We start from the raw sequence: 15,827 nt of genomic DNA, 5'->3' as shown, positions 1-15,827 counted from the left end.
TGGACGGCTCTCTAGCGCCCTCTGACAAAGAGTTTTCATAGAGGGTTTAATTTCTTCTTTTTTTCTTTCTGTATTGGAATGAAAATATTTAAGGAAAAAAGATCAAACATACGAACAGTTCGAAAACATTTCACATTTCATTTTGTTTTTTTGGCCACATCCAGAGGACCCAGTTCACCATCTGAGGGTTCTACCTGCAAAATAAAGCTCCCTGGGCCTAAAACACCCATGACTCTGCCTGCAAATGCAGAAGCCATCTGGAGCACTGTGAATGTCTACCAGAGGGACATGTGTCACACTGCCTTCCTTTTCAGACTCGCTTGGGCATCCAGCCAGGGTGTCTGTAGCGAAGGGCCAGAAGAAGCAAAGGGCAGTTCCCTGTTTGGGTCTGTTGGGGGCGGAAAGGGCCTAGGGCCAAAAGCCCTGCCCAAGCTAGAACTTTGCTAATATCACCCTTTACCATACTTCTGCTTCCAGGCATTGGGTTCTTTCCACCCATTGATAATTCTTTCACCACTTCTTTGGGGTTTGATAACTGGCTTTTGTTACCTATGGCACAATTCTAGCCCACCTCAGAACTTCCTCCTGCTTCCTCTCAGTCAACCATCCATTCCTTACCTTTCCACTCACTGACCTACCCTCCCTCTATCTTGGGATAAACCCTTTATTCATTTTCTTTACTTGCCTGTCTTCTACCATTCATATGCATCTTGACTTTGCCCCATTTCTCTTCTACTCACTCTTCCTTTTCCCTTCCCTCCTAGCCTTCAGCCTCAACTTGGTGTAATGTTTGCCACACTCTCCGGCGTCCCTATTCATATTTTCCCACCCTGCACCTGAATCCCTCAAATTAGAACCTCTAGTGCTCCCAGGATGTCCAATGTCATCTAACCCCTTGCCCAACAAATAACATCTTCCCCTCTCCACCACATCCTATGATTCTGTCACTTGACCTCTGCAATGCACAATCCCTCTGCAACCCGTCTTCCTACATCACTGACAACTTAAACTCTTATGACCCTCAACTTTCACTTCTTGCTATCACAGAAACCAGGATCTCCACTAAAGACTCTGCTACACAAGCAGCTTGCAACAGTGACTCTGCTACATTCTCACAATCTCCCTGACATGTTGGAAAGGTCAGTGGTGTAGGATTCCTTATCAATATAGCCCACAACACTGTCCCTCTACTCCTGCCTGATATCAACACTTCCCTATTTTGAATATACCACTATTCCACTCCTCCCACTCTTCTGGGTCTCTATTGACATCCTGTTCACCCCAACCACTCTTTGTTCTGACCCCTCTGCTTGAGTCTCCTTGAGGCACTTCCCACCAACATCAACATTGTCTTTCTGGTGGACTTTAACCTCCCCAAACCCTCTGCAGCTACCTGACTTGAACGTATCTCCCTCCTTTTTGACCACACCCTCTATACCCTCCACAACCAGCCTACCAATTCTGGTGGGAACTCTCTTGGCATTTTCTTTTTCTCTAATTCACCCTCCCGCTCCGACCTCTCCATTCATACCTCTCCCTCTGATCAATCCATTGTTCACTTTAACATTTCAGTCACTCCACCTTCTACTCCTCATCTTTCCTTTCAATGACTAAAAGGAGATTTAGGCAGAACTCTCTTGCCCCCTACCGTGATGATGTGATGACCTCCCTCTTGTCTCCTTTCCCTATTGATACAGCTTCCATTGACTCTGGTTTCTCTGACCTTCACTATGCACTTTTGACTAAATTTGACCAATACCATCCTGCTCACACATTCACACCTTCCCTTCACCCTTCTCAGCCTTGGATCATCTCTGAAATTTAGACCCTCAAAACAAACATGCACCATGAGCTAAAATGACCCTACATCTTGTTCCCTCTGATCCTCCTCTGCACTGCTCCTCTCTGTCCCATACCTTCCCTGTGCCTCGGTACACTTCTGTTCTTTCTGCCTGATTGTCTCTCTCCACTGGAACCCACTACCCATAACAATCAAAGCCAGCCTAACTGTGGACCTCTTCAAAGCTCAACTTAAACCTCATCTGCTTGCTAAAGAGGGAGCTCCCCCTGTTCTATCCCTCATCCTCCCTAACTGATCCCACCACTGCCTCCAGTGATGCTTACTAATGTAATTCTGTAAATTTAAATAGTAGTCTTTAGTTTTAAGAACTTGCCCCCTAGGTCAATGTTACCCTAGTAAGTCACTTGTTCTCTTATATATTATTCTGTTAGATTTATGTTGTCCTTGGTATATACTTATAATTATAACTGTTCTTTTATAACGAGCTTAATGCCAGCGAGTGGTTTCTAAGCACGGGATAGGGATTTGAACCTGTGTTACGATGCATTATCTTTCTTCCAAGACAAATGTGTTGCCCCTGAGCTCACAACATCATAACCGGGATCAGCACGTATTCTCATCTTTGTGCTATTGTACAGGCACCCTTCATGGGAATGCCTCCACCCTATGTAAACGTGTTATCGTAAGTCATTTCTGATCAAATTTGGCATCCTTGTTCTTCAAATAAATACAAATACACATGCTATGTTATTTATTTATTTATTTATTTACTTATTTGACATTTATAAGGCGCCAATACAACAAGAACAGTGTTTCAAGGTGCCACAAGGCAATGAGGGAAGGGAACAAGGGAGTAAATAAAACAATAACAATGACAAGGAAGAAATAATACAATGAACAGCAGTCCTACTAGGCCTTGTGACATTCGGAACGTGCAAGTACAGAGAGAAAAAAAAGGTGGGGTTTTAGGGGAGGTGAAGGGCGCACCTTTCAAATTTAAGCACTTTAACCTTGCAGGACAGGTGGCTAATTCTGAGAAAGGGGGAAAAAGTATCTACGACCCTGGCTCTGTTGAACTTTATGAGAGAAACCTTTACAATTTTGGACATTTAGTTATTTTTCTCGAGTTATACTGTTTCCCCCCCTATATTTATATATAATTAATGTAACTGTGTTTTTTTTTTTTTTTTTTTTTTTTTTCTTCTTCTTCCTTTTCTTCCTTTTTTTCAATTCTTTTCTTTTCTTTTTATCTCCACAATGCATTTAAAGTTTCCTTTGGTAACTAATTGATGCAATAAAATAAAATAAAACAGAAGGGGAATAAGGCTAATGCGGGGGGGAGTACCAGAGGTGCCTGTCAGGAAGGCAGCAGGTAATTACAAGGGCAGAGACAACGCATGCAAAGAGTGGGAGGTCTGCCGTCCAGTAGGTAAGTGCAGGGCAAAAATAATCCTGGGTGGCGGAAAGTCTGCCACCCAAAAGAAAGATGTGGGCCCAGCGGGAAGTGCAGGGGTGGTGCTGGTGCCGATTGGGCTGAGTGGCCTGGACCCTATTAGACTCTTGAGGGAGGACCAGGCTGCCAGTGACAGCGGCAGTGGGGTAGTTAACAGGGGAGGCAGAGAAGGAAGGAGGTGGAGAAAAGAAAGGTCTTGAGTTGTTTGCAGAACGTGAGATGGACCGGTTCAAGATGGAGAGAGAGAAGGAGGCTGTTCCAGAGGAGGGAGCCAGCACAAGAGAGAGATCTGCACCCAGATCTCTTCTTGGAGAAACGTTTGACCAGCAGAGAGTTGGAGCTGGAAGATCGAACAGATCTGGAAGGAGAGTATTTAGTAAGAAAGAGCTGCAGGTAGTGTGGTCCCATACCCAAGAAAGCCTAGTGGGTGATGCAGAGGGTCTTGAATATGATCTTTTCAGTCACCGGGAGCCAGTGGAGAGATTTTAGAGCTGGATAGATATAGTCCCTGGGCTTGAGGCTAAGGATAAGTCTTGCAGGCCTATTCTGGATTAGTTGAAGGGGGCGAAGGGAGGAAAGGGGAAGGTTAAGGAAGGGGTTATAGCAATAGTCCAGCTTGGAAAGGACTAGAGCTCTAGAGACATTGAGCTTCTGGGGGTGAGAAAAGGGAGAATGCCTCTGAGGAGGTGAAGTTGAAAGTGGGTTTCTTGGCAAGGTCCAAGATGTGAGGAGTGAAGAAGTGAAGGAGAGAGAAGAGTTGAAGATGACCCGAGGTTTCTGGCTTTAGTTGAAGGAGAAGGATAGGACCCATAGAGGGGGCAGAGTGCTGCAGGGAAATGGGGCACAGGTGTCCCACTGGGAAGAATCTCTGTCTTACTGGCACTAAGATAGAGTTCATTTGAAGCACACCAAGACTGATTAGCAGACAGGCGGTAAGGAATGATAGAGGAGGAAGAGGAGAAGGAAGAGGGAAGCTTGAAGAAGAGTTGTGTGTTGTCTGCATAACACTGGAAAATGAGGAGAGAAGGCAGCGATCAGGTGAGAGAGAGGTGCAAGGTAGATGTTGAAAAGACAAGGCAAAAGGATAGCTCCCTGGGGATCAACACTTGTGGAGAGAGTGATGGCACAGGAGAAACAACCCAAGGACACCTGGGAAGGGCGGTCAGTGAGGAAGGAGGTCAGCCAGTCCAGTGCCCGGTCTGAGATCCAAGGGTACCTTGCAGCCATTTTATGAGGATACAGTGAAAAAGACACATTATAAATGTTCTCAGTGGATGCAGCACAAACATGTGTCTCCCTCCTATTGTGTATCAGCCTTGTTCCTACCTCTAACTGTCAGGTACAACCCATAGAGAACCAAGACGTGAGCTGTGACTTTTACATGTTCGCCAAAGATTCTAAGGTTTCGATTGGCCAGCCAAATCTATCAAGAGAGGACCTCCAGTTCTGTGGCCTGCCATAGTCAAGCCTACACGCTAAACTTACACACAAATTCTAGCATGATTTTGGGATGCGCATGGTGCGAGAAATATCTTGAAAACCTGCAGTGGCCCGAAAACAAAATTCCGCTCAGCCTGCAAGTTCTGCCATGGAAATCTTCACTCATCCTTAGTCACAACCGGTGTTAAGGTGTGCATGTATCTGTTCTTTTCTAAGAGAAGCACTGATCTTTGATATTTTAATATTTGATGCCTCCAATAAGTGGATAGCTGATGCTCTATGTTTTGCATGTCACCTTGCTCTCTCCTTCCTTGCAATCATCAGGTGTGAGCAGTGGGCGTTTTCTGCTGGGAAAATGGAGCTTTTGCCTTCTTTAAATGCACGTTTTGCATGTCAGGTAGGTGACATCAGACTTCATGTCATTAGTGCACCCTTTCTCCAGTCCTGGTTCATTGCAACTGAACCAATTGCACTGGTAACATTGTTTAGTATTAAGACCATGCAAAACTGAAAATGTGGTGCACCAGTGACCTACATGGCCGCCTCAACATAAAATGGGCAAAATCGTGAATTCCAACCATAGGAGAGAACTGAAATGTCCAAAGCCTACTTTACATAGCAAAGAAGAGGCTTCCATGGAGAAGGAAGGACTAGTTGGAGGTGCGGGGCCCCTTTGCAATGACTGCACCAGGGTGAAGGCCAACCTCATATGGTGCTGCGTGGCATGCTCTGGCCCAGGAATGGGGTCCCGCCCCTTCATAGCATAGCATGCAGGCAATGACTTTTCCGCATAGGCGACAGCATCGCACACAGAGAAACCAAACATACAACCCACACAACTATCCACCCTACCTTCCCTCTCACTTTACTATATTTTTTCAAATGAAATTCTGTGAGAATATCTTTGGCAAAAACAGTTAGGATCTATAAACATGAAATATTACCTGCTGGTAGAATGTCAGATGTGGGGATGTCAGATAATCAGTCGCTGCTGTGGGAGCGCAGGCGTGACTGATCTTTTTATGGGGGGGCCCAGACATCACCAGGATTCAGTGAGGATTTCTGTTGCTTGCAGCCCAGAGTCCTGTGTTTTTCATTATGGGATCCTGTTTACTCAGTATCTTTGGAGGCTTGTCTGGAGTGGAATTTACGGTATATTTAATAGGACTGGTAACATCCTACAGGAAATCCCCGCGCAGTGGTTTACAGGCTCGGGCAGATGCTGCGGATGATCCCACGCTAGGGACATATATTTAGACTCTAAAACCCAGGGTTTATTTGCAGTCTTTTTTCCCAGAAATCCTCCATGAACTGCTGAGCTATGATACAAAAATAAAGGGCCCACGGTATTTGCAAGACACAAGTCACAGTGAGGGATTCGGAAACAATGGAAATAGACACGAGGAAGATCATATCCCAGTGGAGTAGCTACATGCAATGAATGCAAATACAATAGATGAAAGGAGGAGTGGAACCCTGGAATGTACTAAATATATCAGCAGACGAAATGGATATTTTAACCTGTAAAACATCCAATCCACTAGAATATCAATATGTGCAACGCTCTGTTGCCTCCTAGCTAGGTTTGCACTTTATAAATCCCATATATTCATGCAGCCATCAGAACATAGAAGCCTAAGGGGTGGTGATAAGATCCTACAATCCTGATTGATTGGCTGCTTCCCTGCTGACTGATTTCTCATGTTATTAGCTGCCAAAAAAGCCTTTCTAATATTAAATGATTGTAGATTGAGTCCACATATTTGTAAGCTATTTGTTCCTGGGATATGGTTCATATTTGTAAAAATGGCATCCAGCCCAGGCATTTCCTGTTGGTGGAAAGCCAGGGCTTGTAAAAGGCTGACTTGCTACACCTCCGCTCCTCAACTCGACTGCGCAGATGCACGTTCATTGCTATGGTGTGACCGATTCCAATGCTTCAACATTGCACAAAGATAGACACATCCCCCACACCACAAGCGTTCAGCGAACTGTTCCAGAAAACAACCCAAAAAATGAAGAGGCTAATCCACAAACGAGTCTGATTGCATCATGTTATGTGCAAAGTGGGTGACCTATCTTGCGACAAGCATCGGCTTCACACATGATATGACATGATATGATATGATGTGGCATTTATAACGTGCCTATACACAAGTGTTTCAAGGCGTGACAAGGCAAGGGAGGGGAAACAGAGGGAAGACAGAGACAACCATCTTACTAGGCCAGGTGACATTGAGATTGCGCAAGTGCAGGGGAGGCAGGGAAAGGGAACTTATTCTACCTTATTCACAAAGGGGGCCTGTGGGATGAGGAACGAGTGAATGTGTCCGGGCAAACCAGCCAGTCTTGCCTATCCAACTGTGCAGCCTTTATATGACACACATAGAGTCTTGGCAACAAGCACCAATATGGGTCCATGGCTAGAGTCAGCCCTCTGTCTCCGTGGATGTAGGACGTGCATTGCAAGTGCTAGTCCTCAAAAGAAGACACTAACCTATTGTTTTGCAATTCCAACACCATTAGGAGAGTGGGTAAGAGAATGTGTGGTATACCAGGCGCGTGAGGGCGCTCTGGCTGCAAATCAATAGATATAAAGTGTAAACTCAGAATGAGCTTGACAGCTGCAGACGATGGCACTGCTAGGCTATCCGCTGCCTAACATATAGTTACAGATAAACATGGGTGTGTCACAGTCAATGCGCTTGTCCAAGTTAAGAGAAACGTTATACAATTAGGGAACTAACAGTTAATTTAATCAAAAAAGCGTCAATAGTGCATTCTTCTTGCCAACACGTGTTTCGACCAATGAGGTCTTTTTCAAGGCAATTACATGAGATAAACATCTAATTTGACCAACCCATTGATTGATAAAATAACATAAATGAAATATTGAGAGCAAATATCCATATCCGAGTTGGTTCATTAATTGTCCCAATCACATGGACGGAAGAGAGGGTGGGAAAAAAGGGGAGGGGGAGGCAAAGAAATACAAAAGAAATTGTTAGATTAAAGTGCATTGTGTTCATATAGCAGCAATGAACTACAAATATAACCACAAGTGTACCCGTGCTAGATAATTTACAGGGAGTCTATTGTTTATGTGAAAAAGATAATGATGTGTCTTGATTTAACAATAAAGAGGATGGACACAAAAAACATATTTCAGCCAGTTTGTCATGAGCATGCTGCTTCAATGTTATTATACTGCAAATACTGCGTCCATAATCTCATGTTCAGAGAATTTGTTAAGTGCATGATAACAATTGCTTAAACAAATTATGTGAATGAGTTCATTGTGTGTCTCAGATAACTTTACAAAGTACTGAGGGCACGTCAGCTTGAGACCCCCGGCACCCTAAGCCAGTTGCTTTCGGATATATAATAATCAATGTTGCTCAAGTACTCAGACCACGGGGGACTGTTTGTGGGTTTGCATGGGTTGTTATGAGACCCCCACAAATGTAGTTGATTGGGTAACTTCGTCTATGTTCTCAAAGGAATACCAATTTGGCTAGCGATAGATATTTCTGTAGGATAACGCATATTGCAAGCAGATTAGTTTATTCCCAAATAACTTACATAATATGAATTGAATGGCAGTGATTTCACATGTGTGCACGTTAACTAAATTAGGATAACGACTGGCGTTCCTTCCTTTCATGCCCCTTGTCCTGTGTTACTGTGCATCACCATATTATGAAAAGATATATATGCCCATATTAAGGTGTGTACAGACGACACATCCCTGGTTGTGGCTGTGAAGGCATTCCTTTGTCCATAAACGTACTAGTGATACAATTAAGTCATTAGGGGTTTGTCTGAGACAGAACCCTGCCTTTGTCCGGCGTAGGCGTGTATTTAGATGCGGGCACCATCATTGTTTTCTTTTATTTACAAATGTACTATGCGGCATGACGTCAGTGGTCCCTCGCTTGATGCCGCGTGAGGATAAACATAAATGATGGACTAAGATGCATTCACTTTTAATGCCAGAGTCTATCCGCGCTATGGTGGAGATAAATATTGTAGTTGCGTTTGCTCAATGTTTATAATATTGACTTCCTTATCAATCCATTTGTTAATGATTTGGATGTATTATCTCCAAAGATGTATTAACTCAAAAAAGGGTTTTATCTAAATGCTTAGAGACCTCCATGGCTCCGGACTTATCACCCCATTAAACATAAATCTGTGTGCTGCTGCATAAAGTGTCATGAGTCTCCTGGCTACAGACACTAGCTGTGTCAGGCTGGCTCACTCATTCCTCTCGTCCCGTTAATGCTCAAGAATTGCTTAAAAGTTCATTGAATAGGTATACTAATAGAATTATGCCAACTTAACTGTCCAAATAAGAGACGTGCTGAGGGGTACTGCCCACATAAGAGGCACTGCATGATAGTAAAGGCTGGATTTGCCTAAAACACAAATTATTGATAGGATGAGATGTATCAAATTGACATGCAGTTCAACAGGGAATCTATGAATCAGTGCATGAGTCCTAATTAATATGATCAAACCCTTTGTCATCACAGAAAAACATTAATTTCATGTTCTTTGTTAAGTCCTTGAGTGCTGCATCGGAGTCTGCAGATCATACGACATTCCAGTTTCCTGAGAAGAAGACGCGGATCTCCTCCTCTCCTGTGGCAATGTGCTTGCTGTAAACCAATGAAACGGATAGCCTCTTAGTTTCCCATCTGATGTTGCTCTTCCCAATGTAGGGCTAATGGCAGCTTGGGATGTTGGTTGCCTAAACTATACAGGTGTTCTCTAATCCTTATCCGTAATTTACGGATGGTGCTGTCAATGTAAACCTTATCACAGATGCAAATAATGCCATATACAATATATTTTGACCTACAATTAAGGACATCTTTAATTTCTGTTTTGATTCCACCATGGCATACAAAAGTAGTGGTCACTGGATGAGCAGATTTGCATACAATGCACGTTCCACATTTGTAGAAACCAACATGTTTGAGCTTAAGCCAATTAATTGCTTGTGGTCATAACATCAGGGTCAGGTCTGAGGAAAGAGGGACAAAGTTTGTTCTTCAATGTGGGTGCCTGAGGGAAGATTAGCTTAGGTTAAGTCTCTATATACTCTTGAAGGTCTGGATCCAAAGATAACAAATGCCAATGTTTTTGGAGCATCCCATACATTTGGTAACTGTTATGGGAATATTTGGTGATGACATTCACACCTTTGGGTTCAGCATTGGGTCCCCTGCCTTTTGGCTGCAACATGTCCTCCCTCTGAATGGGTTGGATCTTGGCAAGTGCATTGGTGACACATATCCCTGAGTACCCTTGATCCTTAAACCTTCTGCTGAGTAAGTCACATTCTTGTTCATAGACCTTCTTTGAACTGCAATTCCTTTTTGCCCTGTAGAATTCCTCCACTGGGATGTTGTCAATGGTAGTTTTCCTATGGCAGCAAGTTGCATGTCTTCCTCTGAAGAGGTTCTCTGTGTTGCAATATTTAGTCCTAAAGGGGCTTGAAATCTTATGTGCTTGGAAATCAGTTGGGGATTCCGTTGGTTAGCTCTTTTGTATTTCTTAATTTCAGCTAAAAACCCTTTTCTAGCACTGTTTGTTACTCGAGGAGCACCAGTGTCTCCAAGTTTGGTGTTAAAAGTCCCTCGCCCTCTGATTCAAGATCCAAGGAGCCTGGCGTGGTTTTTGTTGTTTTGTTGTACGATGCTTTCTTGTTGTTTTAGGGTGTTTTAGGTGTTGTCTATTTTGACAGCACCCAGTAATGGACTATGGAATAGATTAGAACCTTGTGTTTGTAGACACAAGGATTCACATAACAAGAATAGGTGTTGCTTTAAGTGAGCAGCTCACAAGGTGGGAGCTCCCTTAATCGAGCATTAGATAGATGTGGTCATGACAAGTGTGAGCTAAGTGGTGCTGTGCTGTTGTTTTTTTGTTAGATAGCGGTTGTATGCGAGACTGATAGTGAGTGTGCACGTTTGCACTTTGTGTAACAGTAAGCTAAAATCGTTTTAGGCAGGAGTTTTCCTCCAATGTGTTGGATTTTAACTATTGTGTATATGTTTTTTATATATATAAATATAATAAAGCTTTTTAATACATGTTTTCAGTGTTTATGAGTGCTTGATATAATTCTTATGGGTACATTTACGTTAGTGTTCTACTCTCCTTAAAAGGGACATAGCATGGAGGCAACAAGATTCTTAAGTTAAGAAGTTATCGCATGCAGGTAATTGAGGACGAATCTTGGGGCCGTTTAAGCTTTCCCCAATGTCTTTCTAGTGTTTTTGCTTTCTTTTTGTCGTCATATCTAGATTGAAAGGTATATACCCTGTCATTCTCGTAGTCACTGTCGCCCCTAAAGTACTTTCTAAACTTTCTAAGTTTCACCTCGTCCGGATACTCTTTGAGAATTGCATACATTTTATTATCATTGTTTTCCTTGGTACTTTTGCGGATTACTCATATCCGAAATTTCCTGTTTTACCTCATCAATTTGGGTTGTTACTCTAGCATGTTCCCTGTCTGCATGTCTAATAAGTAAATGTATCATTTTCTCTGAGCTTTCTGTGCATTTCTCCGCCCAGTCTTGTGCAAAGTCCTGATCTTCTAAATTAGTAAAATCTGGAAAGATGTGGATTCTAAGGCCCCTCAGAATTTGGTTGTTCTCCATATACTTGGTCAAGATGCCGTCTCCCAGTATTTGTTGATCTCCTTCTTGGAGAGTCTTTCTAGTTTAATACATTTTTGTGCTAAATCGTTTAGTCCTGCTATTAAAGGCTCTGCCCATGCTGCCTCTAGGTGCAAATAGTGCCAGTTTGTCTTCCTACCGATTGAGGAGGTAATCCGCTATGTTCCTGTTGTGTTTGTAGCCTTAGCTGCCCCCACCTGGAAAGAATAACTGGTTAAGAGAATGCGAGGTATACCAGGCATTTGTGGGTGCTCTGGCTGAAAATCAGTAGATGTAAAGGCTAAACTCAGAATGACAGCTGCAGACAATGGCACTGCTAGGCTAACCCCTGCCTAACATATAGTTACAGATAAATGCGGGTATGCGACAGTCAATGCGCTTGTCCAAGTTAAGAGAAACGTCATACAATTAGGGAACTAACAGTTCATTTAATCAAAAAAGCATCAATAGTGCATTCTTCATGCCAACACTTGTTTCGACCAATGAGGTTTTTTTCAAGGCACTGACATGAGGTAAACGTCTAATTTGACCAACCCATTGATTCATAAAATAACATAAATGAAACATTGAGTGCAAAAATCCATCCTTTTTTGATTAAATGAACTGTCACTCCCTTAATTGTATGACGTTTCTCTTAACTTGGACAAGCGCATTGACTGTGGCACACCCACGGTAAAACATTAGGAGAGTGGACATAGGACAATTGCTGTGCAGGAACATTCTTATCCCGGTAAGTTCCAGAAAAGGCCACTGTCTGCAGTATGTCTTCTATTGTGCATGTCGATCTCAGTGCAGGACAGGTTTCAGAAAAGGCCATTGTCTGCAGTGTGTTTTCCGGATCTACGTGATTTTTCCGTTGCAGAGAAGTCTGCGACGGAAATGTTTGCATGGGAAAAGTACGCACTACAAATGTGCGTACATTTCCCATGCGAACATCCAACAGAAAACCATCCATACATGCACCTCCACCCACACGTACAACACACCAACAACACACCCACACCTCCAACATACCCCCAACGCCCCATACTTACCTTTCCTTCCTTTGCGCTGTGTCCCTGCAGTGCCGGTTCCCTTTCACTTCTGTGATCGGGAACCGGCACCGCAGGGTCCTATTCTTTCTTTTTTCCTTTTTTTTTGGGCGGCTGCAGGGGTGTCCCCCGTGACCCCCCGCTTACTATACTGTATAGTATAGTGAGCGGGGTATTGCGGGGGACACCCATGCAGTCGACAGCTTTTTCTTTGTGCTTTTTTTTTCTCAGGTGAGCTGCGGGGGTTCCCCTCGCAACACCCCACTCACTGCACTGTATAGTATGCCAATATCCAGTGCAGGGCAGGTTTCAGAAAAAGCCTCTGTCTGCAATGTATCATCCGTTGTGTATGTCAATCTCCAATGCATTGCAGGTTTCAGAAAAGGGTGATGTCTGCAGTGTGTTTTTCATTGTACATGTCAGTCCTCAGTGCAGGGCAGGTTTCAGAAAAGGCTCCTTTATGCAGTGTGTTTCCCTTGTGCATGACAATCCCCAGTGAACATATGAGAAAAGCTGTTGTCTGCAGGATGACTTCAGTTGTGCATGCCAATACACAGTGCAGGGCAGGTTTCAGAAAAGGCCCCAGTGTGCAGTGTGTCTTCCGTTGTGCATGTCTGCCCAGTGCAGGGCAGGTTTCAGAAAAGGCCCCTGTTTGCAGTGTCTTCCATTGTGTATGTCAATCTCCAATGCATTGCAGGCTTCAGAAAAGGGTCATGTCTGCAGTGTGTTTTTCATTGTGTATGTCAGTCCCCAGTGCAGGGCAGGCCCATGTACACAGTGTGTCTTCCGTTGTGCTTGTCAATCTCCAGCACAAGGACATTTTCAGAAAAGGCTGTTGCCTGTAGTGTGTTTTCCCCTGTGCATGTCAATCTCCAGTGCAGGGCAGGATTCAGAAAAGGCTGCTGTCTGAAGTGTTTTCTCTTGTGCATGTCAATCACTGGTGCAGGGTAGGTTTTAGAAAAGGCCGTTGTCTGCTGTATGTTTTCCCGTTTGCAAGTCAATCTCCAGGACAGGACATCTTTGAGAAAAGGTTTCTCTTTGCAGTGTGTCTTCCATTGTGCATGCCAATCCCCATTGAAAGATTCAAAACAATTATGTTGTCTGCAGTGTGTATTATGTTGTACATGTCAACCCCCAGTGCAGAGCAGGTTTCAGAAAAGGCTCCTGTCTGCAGTGTATCTTCCGTTCTGTATGTCAATCTCCAGTGCAGGGAAGTTTTCAGAAAAGGTTGCTGTCTGCAGTGTGTTTTTCATTGTGCATGTCATTCCCCAGTGCATGACAGGTTTCAGAAAAACCCCCTGTCTGCAGTGTGTCTTCCAAGTGTGTCTTCCATTGTGCATGCCAATCCCCACTGAAGGTTTCAAAACAGGCTGCTGTCTGCAGTGTGTCTTATACAAAAAGGATGCTGGCTGCAGTGTGTTTTTCATTGTGCATGTCAGTCCCCAGTGGAGGGCAGGTTTCAGAAAAGGCCCTTTTCTGCAGTGTGTCTTCAATTGTGTTTGTCAATCGCCAGAAATAGGCAAGTTTCAGAAAAAGCGTTTGCTTGCAGTATGTTTTCCCTTGTGCATGTCAATCTCCAGTGCAGGGCAGGCTTCAGAAAAGGCTACTCTCTGCAGGGTGTCTTTCATTGTGCATGTCAATCCCCAGTGCAGTGCCAGTTTCAGAAAAGGCTGTTTTCTGCAGTGTTTTTTTTATTGCACACATCAATATCGAGTGAAGGGCAGGTTTCAGAAAAGGTTCGCTCCTGTCTGCAGTGTGTCTTTCTTTGTGTATGTCAATCTCCAGTTTGTGTATGTCAATCTCCAGTGCAGAGCGTGTTTCAGAAAAGGCTGCGGTCTGCAGTGTGTTTTTTTGTTGTGAAGCCAGTCCCCAGTTGAGGGCAGGTTTCAGAAAAGGCCCAAGGCTGCAATGTGTCTTCCATTGTGTTTGTCAATCTAAGGTGGAATACCTGTTAATTGATGAAAAGTCAGGGATCTGTTTAAACCTGCCCACCTAGTTATACACTCATGAGTACCAGCACACGAGATGATCCATTCGTGGTGACCTGCATAGAGTGAGGATTGATTTTTGTGATGACCAGCACCTGTATGAGGAGTATGAGGGATTACAATATTGAGATAATTCAATATGTGCTGTCGACTAGTGACCCGTGAACTCTTCATTGTCCGTAATAACATTTTGGTTTTTCCATGGATTCGACATGCCCTACTAGAGTAATTAATGTGTACCTCCCTCGTTTGGATAAGGATTATTATATTATATTATTCACTTGATTTCGTTCAGAACAGTATGGACTAACTTAAAAAACTTACATTTCGTCTATCTCTATATCAGGTTACTCATCATGCCAAGATGGCGCCTCTTTTTTCTTTTAGCTTTCCTACATTACTAATAACGGCCTCTTTGTGAGTCCGTTCTCTATTTTTATTACTTTTCTCTGAACCGTACGGAGGTCTTTTCAGATAGACATTGCATTAGTTTAGACGGTTGCCTAGACGACTGCTAGAACCGCCGGCACTGCGCTCGTCAGACTGGCTCATCGCAGACCCCTTTCTGCCACCTGGAAAAGCAATAGACCCACGGATAGAACTGTGCACATCGTAGCGCACACAGAAGCAAGAGCAAGCACGCCAGTGCTTACTAATCCACAGGTATATATGACCATGAACCAACATTATAAGCTTTCTATTAGCTTTGGAACATGAGCCCCATCCGTGGCTCCCCTTCCCAACATATTGCAATTTTTTTTGATTGTTGGACAGAATTACGGTATCCGCTACACATTACGGACACCACCAGTAAGAAGGGTGAGTCTTAAGTATGTAATTATTTGTTATAGACCCTATCCATTGCCGACATTCTTGTTCACATATTGAACGACCCATCTTGGACATTTCATCTTTCTACAGTTCACAAAGAGATGCTCTTGGCTTTATAATAGCGTTTTTGATTACCAAGCTACACACCACAGTGTTAACGCATTGTTCTGAAGCGACGTCATTTGACACAGGATAATATTAAAGGCTGCAGTAGGTAAGATTTAATCCACCACACACCTTAATATAAATAGTTACAGAGTACCCTTAGGGCTATTCCCGGGTAGATGTGCATGCTTACATATAAATGTATACCTTTGAACTATACAGGCACCCGTATTGCGAGGACAAGGGGTACCATCAGCCATCTAACCCGTCTGACATCACACTGATATCTTTTTGAAACAGGAATAAGGAACAACCACTGAGTACTATTATTATAAAGGTACTTTATTTCTATCTTTGTGTGACAGTACTTCCTCTAACCAGATGAGTGATTAGTAAACAGCGGCATTATTGTTGGTTCATTAGTCACTTCCAAACATTTTTGCCATTAAGATACATTGGATGATAGGCAGTCCGGGCCTTAAGTGAA

This window comes from Ambystoma mexicanum, chromosome 6p, assembly GCF_040938575.1.
Source record: "Ambystoma mexicanum isolate Mex_15411 chromosome 6p, UKY_AmexF1_1, whole genome shotgun sequence".
NCBI lineage: Eukaryota > Metazoa > Chordata > Amphibia > Caudata > Ambystomatidae > Ambystoma > Ambystoma mexicanum.
Note: the sequence above shows the minus strand (reverse complement) of the source record.